Here is a 16227-nt window from a genome sequence, read left to right as displayed (position 1 = left end):
ACCTCCCTAAACTGTACACCCACCAATCTGTTCTGTCTTTATTCATCTGAGATGAATTAGTACATGGTGGACATTACAAAATCACTCACTCTACTGTCTATCAGGTCTTTCTTCAATGGTGACATCTGCAGCTGTTCACATACTCTAATTTTCCCTGTTTTGTCCACAATAAACTACTCATCGTATTCTGGTCTAGAGGTAAAAGATGTGCTCCACATGTGAATATTTTTCTGGTTACTGCAATGAACAGTTGACTGTATGACTGACATGGGTAATTTTAAAACTGAGTGTGGGCACATCCCTTTAATTGAAGTCTTTTGGTATCTTAATCAAGAGGACAACAAGGCAACAGACTGGGATCAAGGAACTGAGTCAACACAGGAGAGTTTGTCCAAAATATTTTCTAAATGTCTCAAGGTTCAGCTGTTCTAGACTTAATACCCTTTCCAAGGAGAAAACATTCCATACACTTAAAGATTAATAAAGAAGAACCAATTTCATGACTCACATAAAATTGATTCAAAATTACTTCTAAACTCTTATATTTCTGACTCCCCACCTTGCTGGAGCCCTCTGGCAGAGTCAAACAGTACCTGAGTGGGGAGTGAGGATTGAAATAATTAAAACAGTCCAGGGCACATGGGATCAGTTGTCAGTAAGACAGCAGTCACAAGTTTATTCCACCATTCCTTTTCATAGGTAAAGCACAACCAAGTCACATCAATACTAGAAAGAAGTTCATGGAACTGCCAAACTTGTTTTATATATATATATATATATATATATATATATATATATATATATATATATATATATATAATTTATTCTTTGTATTACAAACGTGTTTTCTTAAACTGCTTCCCAGTAGCAGATGTGGTCCAAGGTCACAGCAACAAGTTTTAAGGAACATGGCAAAACATCCTATGATCTCTGTCTCAAGGTGAAGGCCAGGGTAAAAACAAGTTTTTCTACTCCAGACTCCTTAAGAAACCATCTTGACAAACAAGGAGCTCTCCACAACAGCTACTACTAATTTCTCTTCCACACAGAGTGATCCCATGCCTTATAGTTCTGTCCTGTCAGTAAATGGGAGTGATCAGAAAGGTGGGCTATGGCTCTGTAGTGCCCCATGTTCTTTGTGAATTCAGGAAACCCAGCCCCAATGATGTCCACACACAAAACAATGTTGAAGTATCATTGTTTGTCTGCTATCTGCCACCTGGATAATGGCACAAGATGTGAAATCTGCCCTATCTATCTGCATAACATATGCCTGCTTGCAAAACCTCTGCAGCTCAAAAACTCCTTTGTACCCTGGAATTGAATCTTCCTGAAGTACACCACTGTGAATGGTAGTTGTGGAAAGATAAAGAGATTTTAATGAAATATTGCTGAAAGAGGATCTCTATCACCTCCATTCTACCAGTTTCTAAATGATTAGTAGAATTGATCACAGAAAACTGAAGGTTAGACGCAATGTTAAGGTTTCTAGAAACCAGACCTTCATTTTTTTCAAACTGTCTTCTTACTGCACAGCAAAAGCGATGTCTGTACATGCACACTTGACAGTGATATTATAAGCACCATAGCTTCCTGTTGCCAGGGCTGCAGAGCCTGCCCCTCCTAAGGGAATCCACATTCAGGTCACCACATGTACCAACAGAAGAGTGTGGTTCATGGTCCATTCAAGTCTCAGCAGATCAAACTCTGATAGTTCAGCCAACCTGCTCTTCCAGATATGGGGAAGTGGACCCAAAATTCACTATGATATTGCTTGAGATCTCCTTCACAACTCCCTACAGCTGCAACAGAGGAAAATCCTGGGAATAAACTCAATAGCATGCCTCTTATAGGTGCTCTTGATTGCTAGGCCTTCCTAGAGTCCATCATCAGATAAGCTACTCAGCTCTCCCTCAGGTTAGTAAAAAAACAGCTTTACTATTGAATAAGCAAAGGTCAAAAGACTCAGGCAGCACAGGCCTACCCAGCTCTGCCCTAACACCCCAGGGCAGACAGAGAGCTCATCTGGGAAATCTATACATTGGTAGAAATTCTTCCACTCTCCCATAACACTCCTTTTTCTTCATAGGCACAGGGTCCTCTGTGTACAAATTCCATTACAGACCAAATGTCCAGTGCAACCTTTGTTTCTATAGCCAAATACAAGTCACAGTCAAACAGGACTCAAAAAGTGGTCATGAATTAAAAAAAAATGCGGGGTCTCGGGGAGGGATTGGAGGCTCGAAGGAGTTGTAGAAATGAAGTAATTATGATCTCATAAAATATTTTAAAAGGTGGACACAAGCTTTCAAAGTCTATTGTGCTCCAGAGATTTTTATAAGAGCATGTCAGATATTACTAATACATCTTAATTCAGAGTAAACATCTTAAAGCTGGAAAATAACCGTCTGTTAGGCTGGGCCATACCATTTTCCCAAGATCTTCTATTTTGGTTGAACTATCGCAATTGTTAAACAATACAGTAATTTGTTTTCACATAGGTTCAATTTTTTTTTAAACCAGATTCTTGTTTAGATCCGTAACCTCATCCACACAGCTGCAGTGAATGGCCTGTACCTCAACCTTCAGAGCTGACTTAAATGTGCCTGTGGACTGCACGTATCTGCAATAGAGAGTCCTCTAGTTGGACAGTCAATATTCACTGGATTGTTCTATGTGGGGAGTGTGGAGACATGCCTATTGGAGGCCCACGGGGAATGGCGAGTGAAGCATCGGTGACTCCTACGACTCCCCTAAAAATCCTGATCCACTGCACACAGTGTTGATCTGCTAGGGACTCCTAGCAACAAGTGAAATCTCAAAATGGATCTGAAGCTAGGGCTGTGGCCGCTTCCCCTTTCTTTACAGAAGTCTCCTTAGGGGACCTTGGCCCTCCACCCTGGCACATTTCCTTAGGTTTACACTAACCTCATTGATTTTTCCTGGTGCTTGAGGCTGGCACCTTCAGTCTGGTCTCCAGTGTCTGATTCTCGGGATTCGATGTGGGAACCATTACCTTTCACACCTTGCTCACCTGGTTCGTGATCCCCACAATTCTATCCTCTCCAAACTGTACACTGACCAACCTGGTCTGTCTTCACTCAGCTGACATCAATTCATAGATGCTGGGGAATTACAAAATCACTCAGGCTGCCCCAATCAGTTCATTTTCACAATGGTGACATCAGAAGCTCTTTTGAGTGTCCTATTTCTATCAGAGATGTTCACCATAAGCTAGTCCTCTTATTGTGGTCTGACAGCAGAAGCTGAATTCCACATGCAACTGTTTTTCCTGTGACTGCAATGGACAGTTGGCTATATGACTCAAATCAGTAATTGAAAACTGGATGGTGATACGCACATCCTTTTAACTGAAGAAGTTACTTAGCTTCATCAAGAGGACAACAAAGCAACAGTGTAGGATCAAGGTCACCTGATTCAACCTAGGAGAGTTTGACTCAGAAATATTTCTGTAAAAGGCTGGTATGCAGCTGTTCTTGAGTGAATATTCATTCCAGGGCACACGCACTTCACACACCTAAGGAATCGATGAAGGAAAATATCTTTAATGAGAGCATGCACTCCTCACTGGCTACTACTCAAAGAGGAAGAGCCTAAAACAGATTTTGCATTCCTCATGTGCTGTCCTCTTTACATCTCTTCTATGTCAGGCCCCAGGTTATGCTCTGAACAATTTCAATAGGAACAGGAGACTGCACGTCTAGGCCTTAAAGCAGACAGAGACTTACAGAGCAAATCCAACTTCTCGATCCAAATATATACCCTAAAAGACAGATTAAAAAAATTATATCAGTACAATTCTCACACATACAGAGGACAGAGAACACAAATACAGAGTACATCAATGAAATGTCACCTATAAGCGCTGTGTTTCCAATTCACACACTAGCAGTTACGCTGAGCTATTCTTAATTCAGAATAAGGTGGCTTTTGCCTCTGAGAAGGCAGGCTCCGAGGAGAGATGCAGCTGCCACCATGCAAGAAGATAGTTATTTCACCTAATGCAGGCTTCTGTCTTTCTCAGGGCTATGACATCATCATAGAAAATTCCATTCGTTAACATTGTTTACACAAACAAACACACACATATGGATTTTTGATGTATCTGCATGCAGTACCTACAGAGGCCAGAAGAGGACATCAGATCACTTGTGAATGAAGTTATAGGAGCCTGGTAGCTACCAGGTGATATCTGAATTCAATCCTGTTTCTTCTGTAACAAACCAAGGGCTCCTAACTGCTATGCTATCTTTCTAGCCACCTTTTATTGTAAATTTATTTTTGTACATGTTAATTAAAATCATTTATGCCATTTTCCTTTCTCCAAGTCCTTTCTCTATCTCTTCCCCAATCTTTCCCTTCTACTTTTTCCTTTTAAGCTTGTGCATAAGTCTGTGTCAATGCAGAAGGAAAACCTGCTGAGTCAATTTCTGTTCGTTCAATATGGTTTCAGGGATGAACACTTCCCACTGGGTATGTAATTTCAATCAACTATAGTCTAGTTCACAGTCATTTCTGGTCTCAGCAGATCAGACTCTGGTAGCTCATCCAACCTATTCATGTTGGTGTAGGCTCAGTAGCCCTGACACTCACTGTGGAATGGCCTGAGGTCTTCTTCATATCTCCTTGCAGCTGCCCACCAGGAAAATCCTTGAAACAGCTCACAGGCTGCCACTTACTGGTGTCGCTGATTGCTGGGCCTTCCCAAAGTCCATCCTTTGTTAAGGACACCCAGATCAGCCTCAGGTCAGTCATAGCTGTCCTACTGGCTGAGCAGAGATCAAATGGCTCAGATAGCACAGTCCTTCCCCGCTCTGCACTTCCAGCCAGGGCTGTCCCCTGGGAAATTTCTAGTTTTGTAGAAATTCTTCCAGTCTCGCAGAGCACTATTTGTGCCTCCAAGACACAGGGTCCTTTGTGTGCACATTCCATTACACACCAAAGCTCAGCCAACCCTTTGAATCATACCTGTGAAGTCTTAAAGCTAAGTAAGTCACATTCAGGCATTAATGGTTATTAAGGTTAAAAAGGGCCTGAATAGAAAACAATCAAGAGAACTATGGGAGGACTTGACGGCAGGGAAGAGATGGTGGAAATTATGTAATTTTAATCCCCAAAATCACTTTTAAAACCAGGCTGTAGAGTCATGTGCTCCAGGTATTATGGATTTTTATTAGGTCATACTAAATATTACTCATGCCTTTTCTCTCAGGCTGAATTTTTTTTTTCAATGCAGTTTATTCAGGAACCTTGAACAATCCTCGGACCCTGGGGAAAGCCAGCCCACAGCTTAAATAGCCTCTGGGTAGCCAACCCAGGCGTGCCACGTGGGCAATGCAGATAGGTCCACATACATGGAAGCAAGCCAGATCCTCAGCCTTAGCCAAATGTGGAATTGTTCGTGACAGAGAGCACTCACGATTAGGAAGGTGGAAGGCGGAAACCAGCTCCATCTTTAAGGCATAGCATTCCGCAGCTCTCTACAGTTCCCCCTTTTTGTTCTAGACGCATCAGGCAAGAGTAGAGGTCTGATCTCTGATATTAGAAATAAATTGGGACTTTGTACCGATGTTCATTTAGGTGTCATCCACCCAAAGAGCATCAGACCCATCCGATACCTTTTTCTCAGAGGCGGGACCTGGGGCATCAACCCGCATGCAACCAGACATGCTCTTCTCTGGGTCCAAAGCGGCTGACCCTGAGTGCAGTGCTTAGCCTCTCATTATGAGCGTAACATTTTAGCTTTTTATGGTATCCAACCATGCTTGGGGAGAATGTCCTGCTTCAATGGCTGTAAAGGCCTGAATGATCATGGCTGCATCACACTGTTGTGAGACTCTAATCTTGCATATATACCACAGGCAAACCAAGGAGACCAACACCAGAAGGCCTGCTAACGCTCCCATGTCCGCCCATTCCTTCAGATGATTCATGGCTGCAGCAACCCATGATGATAATCCTGTGGCTAGTCCTGCATCCACTCTTGTAGAATTTACTGTGACAATGGCCACTCTCAGCTGCTCCATCGTAGTATCGAATTCTCCAGTCCAATTACCTAAAATATAGCTCGACAATTGTTTAGACAGATTTGCAGCACAGGAAAAATTCTCATGTTATACGCTAGTGACTCAAAGTCCAGCATATTTTCATTGACAGCCAAGTTGAGCAATTTGCCATAGGGTATCAATTTGCTCCTGCACGAGGTCAATCCTCTGATTGAACACCATCAAGCTTCCTTTTAGTTGAGCATTAATTCCTTTATGTACAACTAAGGCATGAGCTACATTGGCTAAATGATTGTTCAGGGTCTGAGCAGTCTGCCCAGTATGACTCATGGCTAATGCCCCGGTGGTAGCTCCAACAGCCACCAATGAGATGGTAGTAACAATAGTGGCTGTAGTTCCAAGATCCTTTTTCTGTCTGAAGAGAGTCATAGCGTGAGGGGCATCAACGGGCACAGGCACCCAGTGAGGCATGCGAGTAACCAGGGCATACCTAAACTTACTAGCATTCCAGCATTGGGCAAAAAAGCAAATATCATTACCACAATTACTTGGCTCTATCTGGCTAATAATGACTAAAAATGGACATACATATAGACAAACAGGTGTGGGCTTATAGGAAATATTATGATAAGCCTTAACCCCCTGGTTGGAACATCCTGTGTCAGTTCTAGAACTAGCAGTGGTGGTGTCCGAGGTCTGAGTAGGTTCAGGAGACCATTGCCCCCAGGGGCGAGACGTGCTCCATGCCAATTGACTAACTCAATGTTTTCCTCCCCTTTTGAAAGTCATTTAAGGTTCTGAAATTATTTTTATCCCTTTTTTTTTAATTTTTCATCAATTACACTTTATTCATTCTGCCTCCCCCCATAAGCCCCTCCCTCCTCCCCTACCAATCCCACCCTCCCTCCTCCCTCTGCTTGCATGCCACTCCCCAAGTCCACTAATAGGGGAGGTTCGCCTCTCCTTTCTGATCTTAGTCTGTCAGTTCACATCAAAAGTGGCTGCATTGTCCTCTACTATGGCCTGGTAAGGCTGCTCCCCCCCAGAGGGAGGTGATCAAAGAGCAGGCCAATCAGATTATGCCAGAGGCAGTCCCTCTTCACATTACTATGTAACCCAATTGGACTCTGAACTGCCCTGGGCTACATCTGTGCAGGCGTTCTGGGTTATCTCCATGAATAGTCCTTGGTTGGAGTATGAGTCTCTGGGAAGTTCCCTGTGTTCACATTTTCTTGTTCTGTTGCTCTCCTTGTGGAGACCCTGTCCTCTCCAGCTCTTACTATTTCCCAGTTCTTACCTAAAATTCCATTCACTCTGCCCAACAGTTGCCCATCAGGCTCAGCATCTGCTTTGATAGTCTGAAGGGCAGAGGCTTTCAGAGGCCCGCTGTGGTAGGTTCCTAGGTTGTTTCCTGTTTTCTTCTTCTTCTGATGTCCATCCTCTTTGCCTTTCCGGATGGGGATTGGACATTTTAGTTAGGGTCCTCTCTCTTGCTTAGTTTCTTTAGATGCACAGGTTTTAGTGGGTTTGTCCTATGTTGTATGTCTATATGAGTGAGTATATACCATGTGTGTCTTTTTGCTTCTGGGACAACTCACTCAGGATGATCCTTTCTAGATCCCACCATTTACCTGCAAATTTCATGATTTCCTTATTTTTCATTGCTGAGTAATATTCCATTGTGTAGATGTACCACAATTTCTGCATCCATTCTTCAGTTGAGGGGCATCTGGGTTGTTTCCAGCTTCTGGCTATTACAAATAAAGCCGCTACAAACATGGTTGAGCAAATGTCCTTTTTGTGTACTTGAGCCTCTTTTGGATATATCAGGCTGAATATTTTAAACCTGGGAAATTGTGGTCCTGTTAGGCAGGGCCAAACTATTTGACCAAGATTTTCTCTTTTGGTTGGACTGTTGTAAGGACAGTAATTTAGTTTCATGATAAATTCAGTTTTATTTAAAAAAAATCAGATTCTTTATTCCATGCGCTGTGGGCTTGGGGAAGTTTCCCACCAGTATATTAGTTAGTTTACTTGTGTATTTTTTTTTATTTATGTTAAATTTTTTTGAGACAGGACATTTGTATGTGGCCTTGGTTGTCCTGAACTCACTTTGAAGACCATTCTGACCATGAATTCACAGTCATCTGCCTGCCGCCCTGAGTGTGCCGCTATGTCCAGATGTCAGGACATTTATTGATCATCAGCAACTGATTCCTTCACTACTCCTTGCTAATGTCAGCTACTGGCAGAGGTGGAAAGCTTTCACCCTCCTTGCTGTCCATCTCTTTTGGTACTGTGATTATTCCATCTTCAGTTTAGTCATAGAACTTAATTATTGCACAGACCTTCTTTATATGTACTTCATAATTAAAGTAGCTATTTCTTTTTTTCACTGTCCAGCCAACGTCCAGCCTGAAAGGAGTAGTAGGGGTGTTCTCTTTGCACTGGGAAGCAGAGGCAGCATTGGGGGTTCAAAGCCATTGTCGATTGCATAGCATGACGCAATCCTGGCCATATTGCTTGATACAGAAATAAATAATTAATATCACTGAAAAAATTGAAAAAACTTCTTATTAACACTGAAACAATGGGGAATAGCTAAAAATAAGAAGTCCAAGCAATGGTGCATTTATAGAAAATAAAATTTAAAGATAAAATAATAAGTAAGTTTTAAGAATGATAAAAATATTGCAAAAAAAAACAAAACAAAACAACAACAACAATAACAAAAAAAAAAAAAAAACCAAGAGTAATAGTGACTCTGAAAAAGAGCAGACCATTCCCTGGCAAAGGTAATAACATTAAAAAGATGCTGTCTAATCTGGCCCCGAAGTACATTGTTAGTTGTTGAATCCTGCAATCTGATAGATACATCTACAGCCAATGGCCTGTGTCTCAACCCTCAGAGCTGACTTAACTGTGGATTTGACACATCTGTAAAGAACAATCCCCTCGTAGAAAATTCAATATTCATTGTATCAAGCTCACCTCCCTAAACTGTACAACCACCAATCTGTTCTGTCTTTATTCATCTGAGATGAATTAGTAAATGTGGACATTACAAAATCATTCACTCTACTATCTATCATGTCCTTCGTTACAATGGTGACATCTGCCTCTGTTCACATACTCTAATTTTCCTTGTTTTGTCCACAATAAGCTACTCATCTTATTCTGGTCTGAAGGTAAAAACTGTGCTCCACATGTGAATATTTTTTCCAGTTACTGCAATGAACAGTTGACTGTATGACTGAAATGGGTAATTTTAATACTGAGTGTTGGCACATCCTTTTAATTGAAGACTTTTGTTATCTTAATCAAGTGGACAACAAGGCAACAGACTGGGATCAAGGAACTGAGTCAACACAGGAGAGTTTGTCCAAAATATTTTCTAAATGTCTCAAGGTGCAGGTGTTCTAGAATTAATACACTTTCAAGGAGAAATCACTCCATACACTTAAAGATTAATAAAGAAGAACCAATTTCATAACTCACATAAAATTGATTGAAAATTACTTCTAAACTCTTATATTTCTGACTCCACAGCTTGCTGGAGCCCTCAGGCAGAGTCAAACAGTCCCTGAGTGGGGAGTGAGGATTGAAATAATTAAAACAGTCCAGGGCACATGGGATCAGCTGTCAGTAAGACAGCAGTCACATGTTTATTCCACCATTCCTTTTCATAGGTAAAGCACAACCAAGTCACATCAATACTAGAAAGAAATTCATGACACCGCCAGACTTGTTTTTTTTATATCATTTATTATTTTTTTATGTTACAAACTTGTTTTCTTAAACTACTTCCCTGTAGCAGATAGGGTCCCCGCTCACACAAACAAGTTTAAAGGAACATGGCAAAACATCTTCTCATCTCTGTCTGAAGGTGAAGGCTAGGGTGCAAATGTGTTTTTCCACTGCAGACTCAAGAATAAAGCAGCTTGACACATAAGCAGCTCTCCAAAACACCTACTACTAATTTCTCTTCCAAACAGAGAGATCCCATGGCCTATAGTTCTCTCAGTAAAGGGGGGTGATCACAAAGGTGGGCTATGGCTCTGTAGCACCCCATGCTCTTTGTGAATTCAGGAAACCCAGCCTCAATGATGCCCACACAGAAAACAATGTTGAAGGACAATTGTGTGTCTGCTTCCTGCCACCTGGATAATGGCACAAGATGTGAAATCTGCCCTATCTATCTGCATAACACATGCCTGCTTGCAAAACCTCTGCAGCTCAAAAACTCCTTTGTACCCTGGAATTGAATCTTCCTGAAGTACACCACTGTGAATGCTGGTTGTGGAAAGATAAAGAGATTTTAATGAAATATTGCTGAAAGAGGAACTCTATCACTTCCATTCTACCAGTATCTAAATGATTAGTAGAATTGATCACAGAAAACTGAAGGTTAGACGCAATGTTAAGGTTTCTAGGAACCGGACCTTCATTTTTTTCAAACTGTCTTACTGCACACCAAAAGCGATGTCTGTGCATGCACACTTGACAGTGATATTATAAGCACCATAGCTTCCTGTTGCCAGGGCTGCAGAGCCTGCCCCTCCCAAGGGAATTCACATTCAGGTCACCACATGTACCAACAGAAGAGTGTGGTTCATGGTCCATTCAAGTTTCAGCAGATCAAACTCTGATAGTTCAGCCAACCTGCTCTTCCAGATATGGGGAAGTGGACCCAAAATTCACTATGATATTGCTTGAGATCTCCTTCACAACTACCTACAGCTGCAACAGAGGAAAGTCCTGGGGATAAACTCAGCAGCATGCCTCTTATAGGTGCTCTTGATTGCTAGGCCCTCCTAGAGTCCATCATCAGATAAGCTACTCAGCTCTCCCTCAGGTTGGTAAAAAAATAGCTTTCCTATTGAGTAAGCAAAGATAAAAGGACTCAGGAAGCACAGGCCTACCGAGCTCTGCCCTAACACCCCGGGGCAGACAGAGAGCTCATCTGGGAAATCTGTACTTTGGTAGAAATTCTTCCACTCGCCCATATCTCTCCTTTCTCTTCATAGGCACAGGGTCCTCTGTGTACAGCTTCCATTACAGACCAAATGTCCAGTGCAACCTTTGTTTCTATAGCCAAATACAAGTCACATTCAAACAGGACTCAAAAAGTGGTCATGAATTAAAAAAAAAAAAACATGAGGGGTCTTGGGGAGGGATTGGAGGCTCGAAAGCGTTGTAGAAATGAAGTAATTATGATCCCATAAAATATTTTAAAATGTGGATACAAGCTTTTACAGTCTTTTGTGTTCCAGGGATTTTTATGAGAGCATGTCAGATATTACAAATACATCTTAATTCAGGGTAAACATCTTAAACGTGGAAACTAACAGTCTGTTAGGCTGGGCCATACCATTTTACCAGGACCTTCTCTTTTGGTTGAACTATCTATCGCAATTGTTAGACAATTTGTTTTCACATAGGTTCAATTTTTTTTTAAACCAGATTCTTGTTTAGATCAGTAACCTTATCCACACAGCTACAGTGAATGGCCTGTGCCTCAACCTTCAGAGCTGACTTAAATGTGCCTGTGGACTGCACGTATCTGCAATAGAGAGTCCTCTGGTTATACAGTCAATAGTCACTGGATTGTTCTATGTGGGGAGTGTGGAGACATGCCTATTGGAGGCCCACAGGGAATGGCGAGTGAAGTATCGGTGACTCCTACGAAGCCCCTAAAAATCCTGATCCACTGCACACAGTGTTGATATGCTAGGGACTCCTAGCAACTAGTGAAGTCTCAAAATAGACCTGAAGCTAGGGCTGTGGCTGTTTCCCCCTTCTTTACAGAAGTCTCCTTAGGGGACCTTAGCCCTCCACCCTGGCACGTTTCTTTAGGTTTACACTAACCTGATTGATTTTTCCTGGTGCTTGAGGCTGGCATCTTCAGTCTGCTCTCCAGTGTCTGATTCTCCGGATTCGATGTGGGAAACATTACCTTTCACACCTCCCTCACCTGGTTCCTGATCCCCACAATTCTATCCTCCCCAAACTGTACACTGACCAACCTGGTCTGTCTTCACTCAGCTGACATCAATTCATAGATGCTGGGAAATTACAAAATCACTCAGGCTGCCCCAATCAGTTCATTTTCACAATGGTGACATCAGAAGCTCTTTTGAGTGTCCTATTTCTATCTGAGATGTTCACCATAAGCTAGACCTCTTATTGTGGTCTGACAGCAGAAGCTAATTCCACATGCAACTCTTTTTCCTGTGACTGCAATGGACAGTTGGCTATATGACTCAAATGAGTAATTGAAAAACTGGATGGTGATACACACATCCCTTTAACTGAAGAAGTTAAGTGTAGGATCAAAGTCACCTGATTCAACCTTGGAGAGTTTGACTCAGAAATATTTCTGTAAAAGGCTGGTGTGCAGCTGTTCTAGAGTGAATATTCATTCCAGGGCACACGCACTCCAGACACCTAAGGAATCGATGAAGGAAAATATCTTTAATGAGAGAATGCATTCCTCTCTGGCTACTACTCAAAGAGGAATAGCCTAAAACAGATTTTGCATTCCTCATATGCTGTCCTCCTTGAGACTCTTCTAGGTCAGGCCCCAGGTTATGCTCTGAACAATTTCAATAGGAACAGGAGACTGCACGTCTAGGCCTTAAAGCAGACAGAGACTTACAGAGCAAATCCAACTACTCGATCCAAACTTATACCCTAAAAGACAGATTAAAAAAAAATATCAGTACAATTCTCACACATACAGAGGACAGAGAACACAAATACAGAGTACATCAGTGAAATGTCAACTATAAGCGCTGTGTTTCCAATTCATAGACTAGCAGTTACGCTGAGCTGTACTTAATTCAGAATAAGGTGGCTTTTGCCTATGAGAAGGCAGGCTCCGAGGAGAGACGCAGCTGCCATCATGCAAGAAGAGAGTTATTTCAACTAACCGAGGCTTCTGTCTTTCTCAGGGCTATGACATCATTGTAGAAAATTACATTTTTTAGCGTCATTTACACACAAACACATACACATATGTATGGATTTTTGCATGTATCAGCATGCAGTACCTACAGAGGCCAGAAGGGGACATCAGACCACTTGCGAATTACGATTTATTCATTTTAAATCCTGGTTCTAGCCCCCTTCCTTATCCCATTTCCTTCCTTCAGCACACAAAAAGCAAGTCATTGGTGTGTACTATAAGTGGTGATATTCTAAGTATCACAGCTCCCCGTGGTCACACCTGGGAAGCGTCTCCATCTCCAATGAATCCACACTCAGGGAAGCTAAGAGGGTAAAGACTTCTGTCCATTTAACTGCAGGTACCAACTATAGTCTGGGTCACAGTCCGTTCCAGTCTCAGCAGATCAGACTCTGGTAGCTCATCCAACCTACTCTTGTTGGTGTAGGCACAGCAGCCCTGACACTCACTGTGGAATGGCCTGAGGTCTTCTTCATATCTCCTTGCAGCTGCCCACCAGGAAAATCCTTGAAACAACTCACAGGGTGCCTCTTACTGCTGTCGCTGATTGCTGGGCCTTCCCAAAGTCCATCCTTTGCTAAGGACACCCAGCTCAGCCTCAGGTCAGTCATAGCTGTCCTACTGGCTGAGCAGAGATCAAATGGCTCAGATAGCACAGGCCTTAGCAGCTCTGCACTTCCAGACAGGGCGGTCCCCTGAGAAATTTCTAGTTTTGTAGAAATTCTTCCAGTCTCCCAGAGCACTACTTGTGCCTCCAAGACACAGGGTCCTTTGTGTGCACATTCCATTACACACCAAAGCTCAGCAATCCCTGTGAATCATAGCTGTGAAGTCTTAAAGCCAAGTAAGTCACATTCAGGCATTAACGGTTATTAAGGTTAAAAAGGGCCTGAATAGAAAACAATCAAGAGAACTATGGGAGGACTTGAAGGCAGGGAAGAGATGGTGGAAATTATGTAATTTTAATCCCCCAAATCACTTTTAAAAGCAGGCGGTATAGTCATGTGCTCCAGGGATTATGGATTTTTATTAGGGCATACTAAATATTATTCATGCCTTTTCTCTCAGGCTGAATATTTTAAACCTGGGAAATTGTGGTCCTGTTAAGCAGGGCCAAACTATTTGACCAAGATTTTCTCTTTTGGTTGGACTGTTGTAAGGACAGTAATTTAGTTTCATGATAAATTCAGTTTTTTTAAAAAAAAAATCAGATTCTTTATTCCATGCGCTATGAGCCTGGGGAAGTGTCCAACCAGTATATTAGTTAGTTTAATTGTGTATTTTTTATTTATGTTAAATTTATTTGAGACAGGACATTTGTATGTGGCCTTGGCTGTCCTGAACTCACTTTGAAGACCATTCTGACCATCAACTCACAGTCATCTGCCTACCGCCCTGAGTGTGCCTCTATGTCCAGATGTCAGGACATTTATTGATCATCCCCAATTGATTCCTTCACTACTCCTTGCTAATGTCAGCTACTGTCAAACCTGGAAAGCTTTCACCCTCCTTGCTGTCCATCTCTTTTTGTAACTGTGATTATTCCATCTTCAGTTTAGTCATAGAACTCAATTATTGCACAGGCCCTCTTTATATGTACTCCTTAATTAAAGGACCCTCATTCATTGGCCTATTTCTTCTTTTCACGTTCCAGCCAAGTTCCAGCCTGAAAGGAGTAGTAGAGTTGTTCTCTCATCATTGGGAAACAGAAGCAGCACTGGGGGTCCAAAACAATTGTCAGATGCATAGCATGAGGCAAGCCTGGCCTTATTGCTTTATACAGAAACACATAATCAATATCACAGAGAAAATTTGAAAGAAATGCTTAATGACCCTGAAACAGTGGGGAATAAACACATATAAGAGGTTCAAGCAATGGAGAAAATCAGATTTAAAGAAAAATAAATAATTGAGTTTTAAGAAGGATAAAAAATATTGAAAAAGAAAATACAGCAATAGTGACTTTGAAAAAGAGCAGACCATTCCCTGGCAAAGGTAATAACATTAAAAAGATGCTGTATAGTCTGGCCCCGAGGTACATTGTTAGCTGTTGAATTCTGTAACCTCATAGATGCATCAACAGCCATTGGCCTGTGTCTCAACCCTCAGAGCTGACTTAACTGTGGATTTGACACATCTGTAGAGAACAGTCCCCTCGTAGGAAATTCAATATTCATTGCATCAAGCTCACCTCCCTCAACTGTACACCCACCAATCTGTTCTGTCTTTATTCATCTGAGATGAATTAGTACATGGTGGACATTACAAAATCACTCACTCTACTGTCTATCAGGTCCTTCTTCACGATGGTGACATCTGCTGCTGTTCACATACTCTAATTTTCCCTGTTTTGTCCACAATAAACTACTCATCTTATTCTGGTCTGAAGGTAAAAGCTGTGCTCCACATGTGAATATTTTTTCCAGTTACTGCAATGAACAGTTGACTGTATGACTGAAATGGGTAATTTTAAAACTGAGTGTTGGCACATGCCTTTAATTGAAGTCTTTTGTTATCTTAATCAAGAGGACAACAAGGCAACAGACTGGGATCAAGGACCTGAGTCAACACAGGAGAGTTTGTCCAAAATATTTTCTAAATGTCTCAAGGTGCAGCTGTTCTAGACTTAATACCCTTTCCAAGGAGAAAACATTCCATACACTTAAAGATTAATAAAGAAGAACCAATTTCATGACTCACATAAAATTGATTCAAAATTACTTCTAAACTCTTATATTTCTGACTCCCCACCTTGCTGGAGCCCTCTGGCAGAGTCAAACAGTCCCTGAGTGGGGAGTGAGGATTGAAATAATTAAAACAGTCCAGGGCACATGGGATCAGCTGTCAGTAAGACAGCAGTCACAAGTTTATTCCACCATTCCTTTTCATAGGTAAAGCACAACCAAGTCACATCAATACTAGAAAGAAGTTCATGGAACTGCCAAACTTGTTTTATATATATATATATATATATATATATATATATATATATATATATATATATACATATATATATATATATATACATATATATATATATATGTGTATGTATATATATATATATATATAATTTATTCTTTGTATTACAAACTTGTTTTCTTAAACTGCTTCCCAGTAGCAGATGTGGTCCAAGGTCACAGCAACAAGTTTTAAGGAACATGGCAAAACATCCTCTTATCTCTGTCTCAAGGTGAAGGCCAGGGTAAAAACATGTTTTTCTACTCCAGACTCCTT

The sequence above is a fragment of the Meriones unguiculatus genome (genome assembly GCF_030254825.1).
Source record: "Meriones unguiculatus strain TT.TT164.6M chromosome 13 unlocalized genomic scaffold, Bangor_MerUng_6.1 Chr13_unordered_Scaffold_81, whole genome shotgun sequence".
Lineage (NCBI taxonomy): Eukaryota > Metazoa > Chordata > Mammalia > Rodentia > Muridae > Meriones > Meriones unguiculatus.
Note: the sequence above shows the minus strand (reverse complement) of the source record.